Source organism: Buteo buteo, chromosome 24 (genome assembly GCF_964188355.1).
Source record: "Buteo buteo chromosome 24, bButBut1.hap1.1, whole genome shotgun sequence".
Lineage (NCBI taxonomy): Eukaryota > Metazoa > Chordata > Aves > Accipitriformes > Accipitridae > Buteo > Buteo buteo.
In genome coordinates, this window is record NC_134194.1 from 18,798,677 (window position 1) to 18,815,323 (window position 16,647).

Genomic DNA, 16,647 nt, shown 5'->3' on the forward strand with positions numbered 1-16,647 from the left:
AAAATTAATCACCCTTACCATAATTCACCGCTTCTGCTTAAATAACTTGGGGTTAAGCAGCAAATAAATGGATGGCTGGGTTTCAGAAGGTAAGGTCTGATGGGCAGTGAGGGGACTGTGTGTGCAGTGGCGTGTGCTGCCTGCTAGATGTCACTGAGATCCCTCCTGTGTGCGGCCAGGGCCAGCCAACAGAGCAGGCAGATTCCAGCGTGGATCGCATTAAATTATCCGAGGGGCATATATCAGGTGTCACATAGTGCTGACTTAACCACTTTCATACATGAACACCTTCGACAACTGTCTTTGAGAACTAATTCAAAAAAACAGATCTATGTAATACTTTTTCAAGAAAAGCGGTCATTAAAATATGTCTAAAAATATATCTAAGAGTAGGGAAGGTAAACTTTGAAGAACAGAATCTAGGGGAAATTAATAATTACTAATTCACTGAACTGAAGCAAAATTCTGTGTCCTTTCATCCCATCAGGTCTGCACTGGGATCAGGTGTGGGAGCTGCATAAGTAGAAATCCTGTGTGTTCTAATTGCTTGGAGAGCTGGACCTACCCCTGCTGCTTGGGCCAGGAGAGGCTGGTTCTTTGCAAACAGGAGACCTGTCCCACTCACCCTTCAAGAGCTGGAAAATGAACTGAGGATCTCCAGATCCTCAGTGGACGTGGTTATTTCCGGCCTGTTTTGTTTTAACTTTCTTTCTTCTCTTGGAAAAGAAAAGCGTGTCTTTCTCCACCTGTTCTTTCTTGTAGGGACTCAGAATCACTGTGGTGCTCTGGCTGGAAACCCCCATGGGGTGAAGGTGCCTCCTGGCAGCACAGAAGAAGATGCCATATTTGATTGTGAAATCCCCTGGGAACTCATCTGTTCTTCTGTCCCTAGGGTTGCATTCAGCCTGCATAGGCAGCTCCCCACACTGCACGCAGAGGCCTGTGGAAAAGCCAAGGTGGTACCAGGGTAATCTGCACTCCTAATTTAGGACAAGGGCTTCTGTGAGAAACTGGCAGTGCTTCTGGTAGTGGGGAGAGGGGAGTATTTCCTTTAAAAACCTGGGACACTTTTAAAGATACTTATTGTTGGGATTTGCAGCCACAGACAGAGAATGGGGACAGGGTTGCAGCACAACAAAGCAATGTTTTGCTCATAGGAATCAGTTCTGACCTGAAGTCTAGCTGCAGAAGAAAATCAGCCTGGATGGTTACTGCCCTCACCTAAGGCCAGGAATTCAGATAAAAAAAATGTAAGAATGAGGCCATTCTGGTCAGCCTGAACACTCCTCACGAAACCCTGTGACCATCCTTACGCCATAAGGCTTGCTTGTGACCATATCCACTCTGTCTCCAAAACTCAAGCCACAGCTTGGGTTCCTCTCTCTGCAACTGAAGTGGGCATAAGAATGATAAAGCCACATAGCCACTTTCCTGTTTTTTTAGAGTATGTGTTTAGTCTTTATATTTGCAGGGAAAGCCAAGGAGCATGTACACTGATGTTGTAAAGGATGGAGGTGAAAACACCGCTGTTAGTAATGTACAGTCAACTCTTTTGTTAAAATGTCTGTGAAAAGTAAGCACTGATCTGGAACCTTCCAGAATGATAGTAAGTTATTAGAAAGTGTTGATTTAAAAAAATCAAAGATTGATTTTATAATCCCAGGGTTAGATTGACTTTGTTGACATTTTCACAGAAACTTATCTAACCTTTTTGTTCTAATTACTTCATTGATTTATTTATAAATGTATATAAATTGAAAATATATAACAATGTAAGCATACAAGGAGATGGAAGTCAGCACAATGTTTTCTGTCTGAACAGATGTTCTAAATTTTAGAGAACTCAGAACATGAAGAAGTGCAACAGACTTACGTTTCCTTCACATGGTACGAGCTGTTGTGGAAAACCATTTGCCACTAACTTACCAACCAGTTCTGTGTAAGAAAAATAATATGAGTTTTAGTGGATGAGCATTGCACTGATGGGAGAAAAGACCTATCTGTGCTTTAGTTGATAATTAGTAAAACTCCTTGGAAAAACCTATGTGTTTCTATGACAAACTGAGCTGCAAAAATACTTCTAAGTTGTTCTCAATTTTTGTTTCAGATTTTTTAGAATTTATCTTGAATTTTCCTTATATTTGTTTTATTTTGCACTAAGCTATGATATTGTAATGCTAAAATCTTTAAGGACATCTGCTACATACAAGTTATTGACCTGTTTTCTAGATCAGTCTCCTTTTGTATTCAAATGAAACAGCTGGACACAAGCAAACAAGAGACACTTTGAAATGAAAAGAAGGTAAGAGATTTTAATCAGAGCAATGCCTTGCAGTGATTTGAGCAATAAAATAAAATTAACAGAATATTTAAGCTTTTAGTTTATGTCTTACGGTAGCAGTGAATATTTTAGTGCACGCAATTAAGTAATGTGTAAGAATGCAAAACCAGGAAAATATGGTCTAGATTTTGGCAGCTTCAAAGTTCAAAAGCAGAATTTCAGAACTTGAAAATTCACATTTCTGAGAGCATATTTAATCCCTATTTGGAACAGAAATCTCATTACAGCCTGTGAAGAGGATATTCCAGGGCTTGAGCCACCCTGCTTAGCTGGGCAAAAAAAAGATCATTGCAGAGACCTGTAGGTAATTTTAGATACAGTAACAGCCATGTTCAGAAATTGAATAGACAAGGACAGATGTACTGTTCCTTTACTGTAGCTTTACTATGGGTTTGGTATGGTATTTATTATACTTGTATGATCTCTGTGTTGACGTTATCTGAACACCTTGCCATCTCCTGTGCATATCTCTAGAGCCCCTGGTTAGGCTGTAAGGTGCTGCCTCGTGCCTGTGTTTGTGTAGGAGCTGAGAAAAGCCATATGATTGTGGAGGTAATTTTGACAGGGCTGGAAACTAAGCCAATCTTTCACATTAGTATGAGTACTCACTATGATGAGTACTTGTGCATTAGCTATTCCTTCCCTCGAGGGATAAGTCCATGGAGCAAGAAGATGTTCTGTTGTAGAGGTTTGAAGAAAGTTAGCAGCAATGGGCTGGAGCTCCCTTGGGGAAGGAGACGGAGGTGCCTCATGGTACTGACAAAGTCTGGAAGGGATAGACAAAACCCTGCCTGGGTCTGTGTTAGAGAGCAGAGAGAACACAAAAATGTGACAAAACTGGTCAAACCCGTTCCCGTGCTGGGATTTTTCTCCTTTGGCTTTTTTCAGTACTTGGCAAAGAGGAGAGAAATAGATGTTGCTTGGCTGGTCTTCTATGGTTTCGCTCTCGAGGTATTTTTAGTGGACTGATATATGGGCACCTGGGCCCTGGCTGCATGGGTTTCTTCCTTGTTTTCAATAAGAGGCAGCACTGCAGCTCTCCCAAACCCTCAGCTTCCATCCACAGCACATGCGGAGTTGGGAATTAACCCAGAAGACAGCTGGCGTTCAGATGTTGGGGTATTGGCACAGGAGCAAGCAAATGGTCTGAGACGTCCATGGGGAATAGGCTGTACCCATCCCATGGCTTGAGGCACCTCTGAGTGCTCCCCCGCTCCCACCATGGAGCTGGGCAAAATATCTAGTATTGTCATTATTGCGGTGATGTAATAGATTTTATAGTCACCAACATTGTCCAGAAATATCACCACACATCAGTATAGTCTGAATTTCTCAGTACGATTTTTTTTTTCTTAACACCAAAATGTCATTTGTTAAAATAAAACAGCCTTTAAAGGCTCCTGTACTTGCACTGCTCATGTTGATTTTACAGGAACAGCCATCTGGGATCTGCAGCTGAGTTACCCAACGTCAGGGATATTTTGGGATATTGTTGGTGTTCGATAGTCAGGTGAAGGAACAGAAGTGTGCTGGTGCAGTGCTGTCTTTGGCCATGAATAGGGGCTCTTAAGCCCCTATTACAAAAATGAATTTTAGCTTTCAGAGCAATGGATGAGGGAGGGATCTGAAGAGCGAAAGCAAACCGGTATAAGAAGAAATGATAAGGCTTTTGTGGTGAAGTTGTAGGGGACTGATTGAACAATATGAGAATGAAACCATAAATCCGTCTGGTCTTTCATAAGTTCCTTGCTTTCTACGTACTGTTATTTTATTTGTCACAAATGCACCATACGCTCTGCCTGTTCCCAGAGTCCCACATGCTGAAAAATATCTTCAAGGGGCCTCAGTGAAACTGCGATGAGCTGAGTTGGCCAGGGAGGAGCCAGGCGAGACGCTGTGCTTGCAGAGCATGAGGCTGACCCTGGTGCCGAGTCACAGGCAGCAGTTCCCAGACTGTACAGGAGGGTGTTCACAGAGGAGAAATGATAATTTATTTTTTTTTCTTGCATCACCCACAGGTAATTCACACTATATTGCTCCAACTTTGCAAAGCAGATTTTTCCTCTAGGCAGAGGCTGTTACAGGACATTTGGGGATCAAAGAGTTTGGAATGCTTCATACAGGGTCTGTAGTGAAAATGTTTTGCTCCGAGAGAGCAAGTGTTGGCTGTGCCTCATGTACAGTCCCTGTCTGGCAAATGGAAAAACAAAAGGCCATGTTGTTTGTTCAAGGTTGCTGAGAATGTTAGTGAAAGGCAATTAGAAAAAATGTGATGGTGAGTCCCCAGGTATTAATCTTTGTTAGAGTTAAATTTTCCCTTGCAAATGTGATATGCCATCAGGTTTCTGTCTCAAGAGTATGTTTTGTGGGACATTACAGGAAGAGTGCACAGCATTCCCAAAGTAGCTATTAATTTCCCAAAGCGCTTCTAGCAGCTGAGACTTACAGAGAACCAGCTAACCTGAGCCAACGTGGCACCTTGAACCACCGGCGGGGGGTGGCTGGAGACACTGCTGTCACTCTGTCATTCATGCCATGTAATGCAATCCAGCAGCTCTGAACAATGGCTACAATTCACCAGGGTTGCCAGGCTGAAACAAAAACTGCATAGCGTATTTTGGGGTAGTGGTGTAGCTTCTCTCATTAGCCATTTTTATTTGAGTGGTAACTCCTTTATTGCAGCAACAGAAGTAAACTGTAAATAATTGCATGGGTGACAATGTCAGTTTTATTCCTTCTCTTGGCGATCTCCCCTTTCATATAGTGCATGCATTCACTGTCAGGCAGATATATGGCCCTAACATAAGCAAATTCCCTTTGATAATTGTATTTGGGCTCTGCCAGGGCACCTGGGTACCAACGGCCCCATGGGGACATACTGGTCAGTACTTTTCCAGATGCCACATATCTTCTTCAGGGGTGCGTGATGATCTGACGTGACCATAGATGTTGCAGTAAATAGGCTATAGGGCCTTTAAGGACACCAGACATTTTCTCTCTGTCAGATAGTTATCAGTGTCATACCAAAGGTCATGTTCTCCATCAGGTCACAAGTGTTTCAATGATTTTTGGTAACAGGAACTTGTTATTTTATTTGTGCCAGGGCTGGAGGTACTTTATACTGTAACAAACGTAAACTGTAAATAATCGCATGAGAAAAAGTGCTGGATTTCTTCCTCCTTTTTGCCATTTCCCTTTTGGCTTGGTGTGTGCATTCCCTGGTGGACAGGTATATGTCCCTGATACATTTTGAAGATCAGGAATGACCCTGAGAAGGAGTGGCCTGAAACTTAATTTATCCCAGATGCAGAAGGAGCATCGATCTGGCTCTGACCCAGAGCCTGTGGGAAGCTGATGCCAGCTCCATCACACACAGAAGGGGCAGGGAACTCTGCAGGTAGCATGTACTGAACTATGTAAATGCTGTTAAGACCTTTTCTTTATCTTTTGAAATGCAAAACTGATGGTAAGTCTGCAATAATTTATTTTTATCCCTTTAAAAAATTTTTGTAGTCCCTTGGGAAACCTCTATCATATAAAATTTCTCTCCTTTTCCTTATTTCCACAGTGCTCAAAATAATCTACTCCAAAGGTAAATACTTCAGTGAATATTTCAATAAAATGAAAGGTGTGTGTTGTGATACCATTCAAACTCAGTTTTGAAGACCTCTAAGTTCATGCCCTCAAAAGGAAGCCCAGCAATGTTTTTGTTCAGCCTGTTTTACATCCCATCATAATTCAAAGCTAAGTTAATGTTTCACCTTGGCTGCAATAAATTAGATAAAATAGTATTTCCTCATTCACAGAGTAACAACGGTTACTCTTTTACTTTGTCCACACCGCTCTGTTGTGCTGATGAAAAAAACATTGCCTAATCCCTTCTAACAACAGTTGAGACTATTTTTAAACACAAAATGTGTTTCTGTACTGCATTGCCTATTGCTGAGGCATTTTTAAGACTGCTAAACCTCAACCTATTCTAGGTAATGAGAGCTGTTTTTCTGGTGGCACGCGTACCACTACTATTTTATAAGCTAAATATAAAGCTAAACCCATGTGAACCTCAGGGTGATTTTTCAACTCCATTTTGTTTCACCTAGAAGCAGAAAATTCTTGTTCTTTGGAAATTAATCTTGGAAATTACTTAAGTGGTCTATGACTAAGCTTTTCAGAAATGTCCTTTCCCATGGAGATATCACACACTTGCACATCTGGGCCCAGTGTGGCTGACAAGTGTGTACCTGAATGACTTTTTGCTGAGGAGCAGTTCCCATGCCTGCTGTGCTGGAGCTTCTCTTGGGTGACCAGCTGTGGGACTGGGACTGGGCATGTAACAGAGGGCAAGAGCTTCAGGTAAGACATTTATCTGCTCTCTTTTACTCATCTGCTGGTAGTGCATGTTGCTGCTTTCATAGCCTACATGGATAATGTGAATCTCATGTTTTCCACTATCCAGAACTCCTCAGCTCAAAAATAACATAAAGCAAGAATTATTATTCTTCAGTAGTGAAAACAGTAACGTATAGCGTCGTCTTACAACCAACATCCAGCCACTTCAGAAGCAAAACATTGGAGTGTGTCCATATCAGGTCTCCATGATTGTTTGGGACAAAACGAAAACCCAAAAGATTTTGAATTGGGTACATTGCTGCGGTGCTTCATGAGATGCATAGAGGTGCTGAGGGGTCCCTGCTGTATTGCCACCTCCCTGAGGTATTATGGCTGCTCCAATGCAGACACTACTGTGCCACAGAGGGGATGAATCCCGTTGTGAAGTGCTGTCTCATTTGGAGAGAAGCATAAAGCACTCATGTAGTAAAGTATTCATCCAAGTATTTTGGAGTTTAATTTTTTCCTTAAAAATATCCACCCCCCCACCCTGAAAGAAAAAAAAATACAGGCCTAGGTCCTTTGGGGGGGAAGTTCTTAATTTAAAAAAAAAAAAAAAGTCTTTTAATTAAACTTCTTTTATGTTTATGGTGTTCAGAAGAGTTCCAAAAATCATGCACTCCCAATAAAGATAACTTTCCTTCTCATGAACATGCAAACCTGAAACTAGTACTTACTGTAGCTTGTCTAAGTACATCTTGATCTGATCTGCTGTCTCAGAGTGTATTTCATCCAATTAACCTAAAAATAAGCAACAATTTCCAATAGATCCTAATCTAGTGCTGGTTAAAATATCTGCCCAGCTTTTGACAGCTGAAGTCACTTATATGGATGAAATACATAGTTAATAAGTTAGGGAGCAGAAGGGAATGACACCATATCAGGCAAGAATTTTGGCCAAAGACTAAACCACAATTGTGCATTTATCTGAGATAATAACAAAATGTTGTGCACCCGAAACTGAGTGTCCAATTAATTATCTGTTCCTAAACTCATTCCTGTATCTGACAAGAGGTTAAACAGACCTTTTTTTTTACTTTTAAAGTGTATTCTTTATCTTTTAAGCAAAGTTAGAAAGCTGTGCAAGAGTCTAGGCATGAACATTGGCTGCTGATGTGCACACAGATAAAATAATGTTTTTGGGTTGTAACGGGCAACGTCATAATGGGAATAATTAAATCGTGTTTCGGATCGGAAATAAACATGCCTGGTACCAGTCCAGAACTTTTGTTCCTACTTGAAGTGTTTTTTTCATTCAAGTATCAGCAGTATTGGCACATCAGACCTGTTAAGAACAAGACAGTATTGGTGACAGAGAATTTGTTGTTAGCATTGCTTGTTTTGCAAAGAGCAGCTGGAACCTGAAATGTGTTTTACAGCAAATAGCTGCCTAGCCATGAATAATTTACGGTGTTGGGTAAGGTTTTGCAGAATGCTGGACACCAAGCTGCTGTGAGGTTGGCTCAGGGCTGCCCAAGTGTGGTCAGCTGCTCTGGCAGACATATCAGCTGAGGAAACCACGCTGACAGGCAGCCGTCCTGCAGCCCGGTTCCCCTGTGCCCTGTGTCTCCATTCATTGGCAGTTCATAAAGTGTTCACACATTACAAAGGGTTTTAAATACTGGATAAAAGGTAAGATGTCACCTGTTACTTCTGTGACGCATAAATTCTGTTTTGGAGTACGACGTTATGCTGCTGGGGTGGCATCCACGGGCAGCCTGGACTTACCTGACCCTTCAGTTTGCCAGAGAAAAGAACAACAAATCCTGGTGACTGAGAGTCAAAGTAAGAGAAGTTCAACAGAAAAGCATGTTTCCATGAATCTTTGTCTTTAGAGGTCCCTAGGGGAGACAGTGTGAACAGCTATTATCTCCCTTTTTCACGTGGGTAGCTAAGGCACAGAGCAATGACAGAATTTCTCAAAGCAGCACAGAGGCTTGCTCTAACCTCTGACACTGCTCAGCAGCTCACGTCCCTCTTTTAGCCCGTTGTTTTCCTGGAGGACGTCTCTGTCCTGCGATCTGTTGGGGTTCAGTGTGCGCGGGCACCTCTCGGCAAGGTGCTGGGATGGGCTGGGAGGTGTGGAGGGCACCGGGCTGCAGGGACACGGTGCTGCGAGGGCCAGGACAGGGGAACGGGCGCCCTGGGAGGGCAGACCCTGTGGCAGGCAGCTGCGTTAGGTCAGCCTGGGCAGCTGCTTCTCCGGCCGTTCACATTAACAATGAGGATTGCGTTTGAGGCACAGGGAGAAAAGGGCTGTTTGCTTGTTTTCCAGTTAATCAATTAAGAACACTTGAAAAGGTGGGGAGAAAAAATTGCTGTGTTGGATCTGCCATGTAATTAATAGGAAAAAAAATATAGCCACGCTAATTACGTTTCCCAGACCTTGGTTTTCTGAGCTGTGGTAGGTACCTGGTACATTAAAGCCCCTTTCCTAATGCAGGAGGAAACTCCAGAGCAGAGGTGATCTAGGGACAGGAGCTGGGCTCTGAGGGTGTTGGTGTGTCCTGCTCTGCTCCCATCACACACGTGATGAAGTGAAGGGAAGTGGGAAGAAATAGTCGCTACCTGGATTTACATGTTCCCTGGCAAAAGGCCTCAGCTGACGGTCGTGGCTGACATGCGTTGCAGCGAGGGCCGCGGACCAGGACCCCGGGTGGGAAAGCACAGAGAAGGAAGTGGTTCCTGTGCAGCCTGAGGAGTCTGGTTTAAGGTTTGTGTTTGCTTTATCGTTTTACCCAAAAAAGAGTATATTGGTAACGACCCAGTGTTTTATTTTCTTTGTTGCTGTAGACACCGTTGTCAAGTCACAGAGTTTGCCATAAATAAGTCTATAGTATAAAATGACACTTCTTTTCTCACAATATAAGTTTTCTGCCTCTTCTTTCTATCCTGTCTTCCAGGCATTTATTTTAGAAGAGCTAGAAATACAAGTTATGCGATGGGTCTGGATTGACAGTTGCCTTAAATGTTGAAATGGGTCAGACTCACTGCTGGCGTGGTGGTGTTTGGCTCCAGGTCACTGCTCTAGCTGGGCCACCACCTCGCCCTGCCTGTGCACTGGGCAGCCACTCCTTTCTGCAGGTAGTCTTTGGCAGGAGCCCAACCTTTACCTCTCTTTGTAGCAAGAGTGGGTGTCGCTGCTGTTTTAAGCTGCCAGGAGCCCAACACATAGCAACAGAAAATAAACGTGGTATGAGCCGATTGATTTATCTGCATTTTCTAGCCCAGCAATTAATTCTGCTTTTGAGAGGCAGAACCAAAGCAGCAAGCACGCTGTAATGCCAGATCGGAGCTGATAATGTACTCCTCCCTTCCTCGGTCCTTTGCTAGCACAGAGACCAGCCTATTAAGGAATAATCTCCCAAAGCATCAGCCTGCCCCAGCGAGGATCGTCGCCGGCTGCACCGCAGCAGAGCAGAGCCTGGCTGGCAGCTGGAGACAGAGCGGGGAGCCAGAGGTGCTGGGGACGGGAGGGAGGTGGCAGCAGCAGCTCGGAGGGGTGGCCACCCACCTGCCATGTCCCAAGAAGCCACGAGGCTGCAACCTGCTGCACAGGGCTGGGAAGTCACTGCTCTAACCTTACGTTTTGCCAAATGGCTTTGAAACTTCTTATTACTGCACAGATACGCTTTCCCATTATCTTAAGAGCTAAGTGGCCCTAAGTGCTGGTTGGTGGTGGTGTCTGCATGGGTTGTCCGTGGATGAGGGTTGGCTGCTGGGCAGTGGGGCATCTCCTGTTGGGGGCAGCTGCAGCTGGTGGCTGCGTACAACTGTTAAATGTGAGGTCTGTGGGGAAACTGAGGCAGGTGGGATGTTTGTGACCTGGGAGCAGTGTTTGGGAAGTGGTGCTCACGGGTGCCAGTAGGTGCCCAAAGGCCTCCTGGTAGCACAGGGACAGCAGTGGGCTCCCGGTCCTGGGGAGGTGGGGGCTCAGTGGGCATGGGAGGAGGGGAGAGGGAGAGCTGCTCTTTCCACTGCTTGCCTCCCCTTCCCCCAACCCCCAAGCAGGCTGCACCCCCTCTCCCTGGTGACACACTCCCTTTCTCTCAATTTCTCACTTGTGTAAGATGGGGTTGTGTTTCTCCCAGCCCTTAAGGCTGCTAAGGAGCTAATTCAGATGTTGTTGTTAAAAGCTACAGCACATAAGCAAGCATTCCTGCTGGGGAGTGTTTCCTGTCACCAGCCCAACAGCACGCTGATGCATCAGTTGGGAATGCAATAGGTGCAAGTGCAAAGTCAGTGCAACAAAGAGGAGACACTGAGGAGAAGGCTGCTGCCAAGGCAATCTCCTTGAGCCACTTTTGAAATTTGGTGTTTAAGTGTCTCTGTGGGTGGCTTTTGAGGGAATTTCTCTCTATGTAAGGCAAAAGAAGTCAGTCAAATCTATGGTCTTACAAACCTTTCTGATTCAGTCAGGTGGAATCTGTGTGGCTGTTTTTTCATCCTGACTGCATCATGCAGTTCAGGACTGAACTGTTCATATATGTACAAATCGAAAAGTAAGAACTGGAAACATTGCATCCATTTTTGAGGCATGCTCTGATCTTCTTAAGCCAGGACCGGGAAAGTAATGTGAGCTCTTAACCAGCAAACAGTGCTTTGGTTATCAAAAAATCAAAATCTCATCAAATCAATACCTGAGCACAAAGAAAAGACAGAGACTGTCTCTTCCCTGTGATATTCCTGGTGATTATTACGTGCAGAAGGCATCAGTTTACCTGCACTGTAATAGGAATGTGTGTGTCTTTACACTGTGTTTTGAGCTAAGGCATATCCTTTGGGGAAATGTTACCGTGTCTGTCTTCTGCTGCAGCACAGATCTAGGTGTGCCTCTTTTTGCTATATGGACGTGCCTCTGGACATCCCATAGGCAGGCAGTGACATCCGGCAGCGGCTACCAGGCACGTAACCAAACCGCGGGGGTGCTACCTGCACATCTGACATTGCAGACTACCTGTCCAGGGCTGTCCTGTCCTTAGGGACAGTGCAGATAGAGCAAAACAGGCTGTGCTTACCTGAGAAAATCAGTTTCTGAAGTGATGCATTGGTAACAGTACGTTAGTGCACAGAAAAGGCTGTGTGTCTGTGTGTGTGTCTAACTTCTCCAAAAATCTGTGGCCAAAAATGCAAGTGGTGGGAGTACACACAATGGACAGCCAAGGCTGTTGCTCCAGATTCATCTTGCCAGCTCAGAGATTTGTAAAAGGACGCAGAGCTGTAATACTCTTCTTGAAATATCAGGTGCCTTTGGTGTGAAATACAGCTCTAATTAAATGTGATGGTGTGGCTTTCACGTTGCTGCAGTCGATTCATCGATATGAAGAGGGCAAATGCTTTGACAGGGACTTGGGATGATTAATGGGCTTGCGCATGCTTTATGTTTTGTTGAAATTACAAACACCTGCTAAGGCTAAAGCTTTATTAGCGAACGCCCTATGAACTGTGGCATCTTTTAGGCATATGTAAGTAGAAGATGGGGTGCTGGAGGCTGAAAGACTCCTGCTGAATGAACCAGTGCCATGTCAGGCCTCATGCCTTTTACGTGGTATGGTCTTGGCTGAAGCTTAGGTGACCTCAGGCCAGGTAAGAGAACAGTAGCACAGTGGTCTGGCCTGGCATCTATTCTCAGCATTAAGGGCATATTATAGAAAAAGTTACACTAAGTATTGCTTGTGTTATCTAACCCTGAATAAGTAATGGCCAGCTGAGCTCGTTACAGCATAAAAGCAGTTTTTCAGGTTTGAAAGGCTGCTGCTGCACTCTGTGCCCTGAGAGCAGCTCACAGCTTCTCCCCAGTGCAGGCAGCACTGTGTTGCGTTTCTTTGCAAAGTAAGTTTTGCACTCCGGGTTAGCAGCTGCTGCGCTGCTGGTGGGCAGTTCTGGCTCAGCTTCTGCTGCTTGGGAGTCCAGGTGCCCTCCCGGCGCTGGCAGCATGAGGTCACGGCTGCAGGAAGCAAGTCAAAGAGCTCCTTTTTGCTAAAATTCAACCTCGGGTCAATGGCAGAATGGGTCCCTCCAGCCTCAGCAATCCAGATTACGTTTCTCAGAGCGGGTGGCCTGCGTCCAGGCTGCCAGCATGCTCTGCCTCCTGCCAGCAGCGATGGGAGCAGGCAGCAATGCCGGGCTGCTGGCCAGGGCCCCCAGCCCACTCCTCGTGTCCTTTTTGCTGTGTCCCCCTGCGCCCCGCAGCGACGTGGTGCTGATGGCGCTGGGCAGCCTCTTCCTGAGGCTGGTGTGGTCTCGGCCCCAGAGCTGCCTTTGGAGCTGAGCAGAGATCTGTGTATTTGCAGAACTGAAACTGTGCAGCCCAGTGTAAGAAAATGTAACAACTTAATTTTCCAAAGATTTCCTCCTGCCTTCCGAAAAGGGATGCCTTCAGTTTAAAACAAAAGTAGTCCATTTAAAACAAAAGACTAATGAATATGGTAGCCCTTCCTCTTTTGCAAGTTTAAACACCTCATCTTTCCTCAGAGAACAGCTCTAAATCATTTTATTTGCAAGCCCTAAGCAGGAATTTGTATTCATGGTAAGACGTTTATTGAGTTAATTTATTTAAGGCTGGGGCATAATTTCTAATAATGGAAGAGTCCCTAGGCCCAGTGAAATTGTCTCCCTGATAGGGCATTAATATTTTAAGGGGTTATAATACTCTGTCAATTGATCTGTGTCTTTTAGGGAGTAGGTTAGCAGTTATTGATGATTGTTCATATGAAGGATTATCTTAAATAAAGCTGGTGCTCCACAGACCAATGCCTGCCACAGGGCCACATTGCCACGCCGGCTGGGAGGGCGGTTCAGTGTTCAGGTAAATGGGTGTGAATGAAATGAGGAGGAAAAATAACACAGTGCAAATCTGCGTGGTAGCTGCTGCTCCCGCAACCCCGGGTATGGAGGGCAGCATGGGGGCCCTGCAATGCCTTCGTGTGTACGGCAGTCTTGCTGTCAACCAGGATTTCCTGAAGAGATGTGAAACTGGGTGCTGATCTGAGCGAGGAGGTGTTGGCACATGTTCTGCAGGAGGCTTGTTCATCTTGGCAGATAGTCTGACTGTTACTGGGGACAGTTAAGAGACAAATAACTTGACCTCTGGGTACCTTAATTTCTCTATTCTTAAAAATTGGGAATGCTTATGCTATTTCCCGAGTGATTAAAAAGAAGAGGAAAGTGCAAATAAAATAAAAAAAAACATTTTTGTTTGTTTTACTGCTATATTAAATGGCATGTTGCGCCACAAAACATGGTGCTGAATGGCCTTTAAAAAGAAGGTAACATAAAAACGAATCCAGATTAAATACCTTTAGGTAAAGCGTGCCTCAGGGAAGGGGTGACAGGACCAGCAAGGCCTGGGCAGAATTTGATGCTGCATCTTCAAACCCTCCCAGCCCAGGCTGAGGTCACCGAATTGTGGCAATGCAGTGGCCTGGGAAAGGGGACAACAAGTGGTGCAAAGCTGCTGCCACGCTGTTGGCAAGAGCTGACAAACCAGAAAGGATACCGAGGTGCCTTCAAAGTCTCTCACCTCGTGTCTGGTATTTTGAGTGGATTAGCTTTTAAGTTTTCTTATCCCACAGAGGTGCCTAACTGGTGGGGAGCATTAAATGCAGGAGTAAAATTTAAAGTGTCTGCAGATGGCTCTGTGCTGGGCCACAGCTCTGCTCCCAGGACACCAGCACGCATCTCCTTTGCTACATGGAGCGGGCCAAAGGCAAACAGCGTGGGGGGCACTTGGTTTCAAATCCAGTTTTCTTAGCGGCGGCTACTGTGGGCAAGTAAGTTGTGCCTTTTCAATACTGTGTCTTCTTCTAATTATTGTCCAGAGGTGACTCTTTTCATGTAATAAGCTTATTGTGGCTGCAAGGTCACACAGTTAATAGGCACACAGGGACCGGCCTGCCAGTCATTGCGGCCAGGTAATCCTGCCATGCCAAAGCATTGTGAGAGCTTTAAGTTTTATAAAGAAAGTCAAATTGTTCACACAAAGCTGCAGTGGCCTGCTGTGGGTGTGTTCGCTGGCTTTGAGTATAAGGTGTTATTTATTCATGTATAAATTATTCCTCCTAATGCAATAGGTAAAAGCATTAATCTACTAAAAGCTAAATTCTGCTCCAAGTGAAATGCTGGCGCTTTGTGCTTCTATGTCCATGGCTTTATTGTGGATATTGAGTATTTCTTGAAGAAAAATGAATGTTGGCTTGGAAGGACATGCATCTGCAGTGCAGCTTTGACTGTGCTGCCTGCAAGAGCAAAATAAACGTGATGGGAAGAAGTGGGCTGTGGAGGCATTCAAGACATTATATGGCTGGTTTTCCGCGAAAACTTACTGCGGTAAGGAGCATTTCATTGCCCTGCAGAAATTCAGACTAATGTATGTGTAAGATGAATGATTACGTCTGAACTGTGCTCCTTGGGGCCCCATCTGATATTTTTTTTCTTACATGCTCATTTGTTAGTGTGTTGTCAAGCCTTCAATTAATGAGTTACTGGCAGCTCTATTCATCCTTACTCCCTCCCTTCAGCCACGCTGGGTCCTTTCCCCTCCTCGGCAAGGTGCTGCTGAGGTTGGCACGCCACGACACCCATCTGCTCGGAGGAGGCAGATGCTCAGCGAGAATGAAGACAAAGTGATTCTGTCCATCACTCCTCTCCTCCTCTGAGAGGTCAGCGAGTCCCTCCTGCTTTTCCTCCTGCAGGGGCAGGCCAAGGCACGTAGCAATTGCTCGACTAAATCACATTCATTGCTCAACAGCCCTACAGGTCTGCCTGCAATGCACGCTTTGGGAGACGGGACACAAAACAGCGATGAAGACTAGCCAGCACAGTGCTACAAGGGAAACTGTTCATCTTTGATAGCCATGACAAAGGGAAACAAAGAAAGCAATCCAAAATTACCCAGTGCATTCTTATTTTACATTTACCTGATACCTGGAAGCTTGGAAGAAAAACTTCCGTGTGTTCACTGTGGACTTTGTGGCCATGTGTCTGCTGTAGCCTTTTGGTGTATCAGCTGTGCTCTTGGTCCAATATAACGTGAGAATAATCAGAAGCAAAATGTCTGGTCTATTTTCTCTATGTATTCCTTTATTTTTGTGCCCCTCTAATTCCATTCAGTGTAAATGACACAGTCTCATTCATTCTTTCCAAATTCTGCTCACATGAGAATCTCTCCATAATAATTACCTTTTATTGCCCACTTCCTCCTCTAGCACACCCAGAATTGAACAGAGCACTCAGTAAAGGTCCTACGTAAACCACCTTTGATTTACTGCTAATGTAACAAGTACCTAGTCGTTATCCTCTTCTTTACATGTACAGTTTGGAAGGTACTCGGGGTACACCATTTTGTGTCCCATGAGGGAGTTAATCTTGTGCATGCTTGTCTCGGCTGATAGGAACAAGAATAATTATGTCTCACATAAAATACCTGCACATACACAATGGAGGAGACTCAGTGAGCAGAACTGCTGAGGTGGGAGGGACCATATATGTAGGGCTACAGTTACAGGGCTGGCAAGCAGAGAGCAAAATCATAGAAAGCAAGGTTACTGGGCTTGTGATCCGTCTGCCTGTTAGAGGAGAGAAGATGAACGTTTTGCACCCAGCCCTGGATCCCTGCCTGCAGTGAGGAGCAGGTTTGCTGGGTGAATGAAACCTGAAGGAATTGCCCAACATGACTGAGCACAGACAGCTGTGAGCTCGTGGATCTGCAGCCACAGGAGATTGACAATTGCAGGCGAGTTTAGGTTAGAGCTAGACTTAAGGTCTCCAGCGCAGGAGAAAAAGAGCTGTCTGGAGGATGCCAAATTTCTGTAGGAAATCGTAATCATTTATAAATTTTATGTACATTGTATTTGCTCAAACAGAGTAAATTAATTGACCAAACAGAAGCCAAACTTGACATTTTGGAGGAAGAGTTT

The 16,647-nt window shown here is 44.8% G+C and overlaps 1 protein-coding gene across 1 annotated transcript in view; it reads left to right on the forward strand.

Moving 5' to 3' along the window:
- Positions 1-1,548: 1,548 nt before the first annotated feature.
- GABRP (gamma-aminobutyric acid type A receptor subunit pi) overlaps positions 1,549-16,647 on the forward strand; it is a 35,625-nt gene continuing 20,526 nt past the window's right edge. Inside the window, exons 1-2 of the mRNA XM_075056242.1 lie at positions 1,549-1,887; positions 2,230-2,302. The gene's annotated coding sequence lies outside the window, so the exon portion shown is untranslated. The remainder of the gene's footprint in view (positions 1,888-2,229; positions 2,303-16,647) is intronic.